The 1,673-nt window shown below is 33.2% G+C and overlaps 1 long non-coding RNA gene across 2 annotated transcripts; it reads right to left on the reverse strand.

Annotated features, from left to right (window-relative positions):
* Positions 1-136: 136 nt before the first annotated feature.
* Positions 137-1,673, reverse strand: LOC108974688. 2 transcript variants are annotated; one of them, XR_001993811.1, is made up of 4 exons: positions 1,619-1,673; positions 1,544-1,552; positions 1,030-1,441; positions 137-750 (listed from the first exon to the last, which is right to left on the reverse strand). It is a non-coding gene; the product is annotated as an uncharacterized LOC108974688 (long non-coding RNA). The 2 variants fall into 2 exon arrangements; XR_001993812.1 differs by having other exon boundaries at positions 137-773.

A 1,673-nucleotide genomic window follows, 5' to 3' on the forward strand; every position in this document is an offset into this window, starting at 1 on the left:
AAATTGCTATCTCAGTGATTTCAGTAGATAAAAGACTTTGTTTCAGAAAATCTTAACTCTATTAACCAAACCCTGAAGTTGGTAGCATGGTTCAGTTATGTATTTCAGAGAAAACATTTACAATTTTGAGATGTTATTAATAGGTTAAAATAAAATGAATTATAAATAAAAAAATTTTAATCGGGAAACTATAACACGCATCTCTCAGTCAAATAATTCCAAACTGAAACATCATTCCGGCCGTTCATTTTGTATTGTGCTTTATTGATCCGATCTGAGCAATTTCTTCGGCCTGTGAAAGAGTTTATGCCAGTTTCATGAAAATATCTCGTAAACAAAATTGATGGTTCAGTATGAATTTCAGCTACTCGTATTTGCTACAGTCGTTCGAAACCTTCATCGAAAGTATCGATATTCCGAATGGATAAATTGCCACATTTTACCACGTTGATCTTCAGCTAGTCTCATTCACTGTATCGTGCATCATTATATTAAAATTGAGTTTAGGGCAAAGTCGATACTTTTTTGTTTCTAATTAATTTTCGAAGCTGGTGAAAATCAAGGTGATGTCAATTGTTTGTCCCACCGGATCAAACGTTCCATAAAGAGTACAAAATATCCGTTCTAAGCCCTCTCTTATTGTAGATGACCAAATTCGTGCCGTCACATTGTAAATTGAGTTTCCCTTCTCAAAATCCTGCATTTCGCAATTCTATGTTTTAATGTTGACGTTTGCATTTCGCGTCTCACCTGTAAAATATAGAATAGTAGCGCTTTTTCGATGTCAAATCGAAGAAAGTATTTATTTTAGTAGAATAAAGTATATAAAAAAGTATTAAAGTATGGGATTTAAAAGTGGGCATGTAACCGGCATTGTTCACTATGTTGGTAGCTCCAAAATACGTCACTTTGAAGCATAAATTATAGTTTCGGATGTTTTGAAAAAATTGTTTTAAGTTGAAGTGCGCTTAGAAATATAACTAAGAAGTGGCTCAKGTGGCTTCATCARTGGTGACAAAACAACTTTACCGTTCGAACAGCACATTCCAGGGGATTCTTTAGCGAACTGCAAAGCACCGCGTWTTTGTAATTTCTGAAATCATCAGCCTTATTGTAGTTGAACGCCGCCATATTTAAATAAATTTTTTTCGTAATTGAACTATTCGGTTACGAATGGCATCAAGTCTTTGCGTACGTTTTTGGATTCCCTCGGTAACTTGCAAGGAAGATTTTTTTTCACTATCTTTTTGAAGCCAAGATTCATGCTCTCCTTTAGTTTCTATATTTCTTCTTGTATATATTCTGTTACGATTTTTCTCAAGGCGTAACTCACGTTCATCAGCTTTTTTATTTGCTCTTTTTTCCTTAACATTCTTTAATTTGGAGATCTTTTACCAATACTTACTTTTTTGGGTGCCATTTTTCAKTTATTACAATGATTCTGTGAAGAAACATGATTGGTGAAGAAAAATACAATTTYCCGTTGTAACCATCAATTGAAAACGCATGAGTAAACGGATACATTCRCAGCGCTACAACTTACCTGGAATTCCTAAAAATCCTTAATTATTTACTTTAATATATTTCATTATACTTCAATATACTTCATTGTACTTACATATTGGCATATATATGTACAACGCATGTGTCAACACAAATTTGGGTTATAAAGT

Source organism: Bactrocera latifrons, unplaced genomic scaffold (genome assembly GCF_001853355.1).
Source record: "Bactrocera latifrons isolate USDA-ARS-PBARC rearing strain unplaced genomic scaffold, ASM185335v1 scaffold_58, whole genome shotgun sequence".
Classification (NCBI taxonomy): domain Eukaryota; kingdom Metazoa; phylum Arthropoda; class Insecta; order Diptera; family Tephritidae; genus Bactrocera; species Bactrocera latifrons.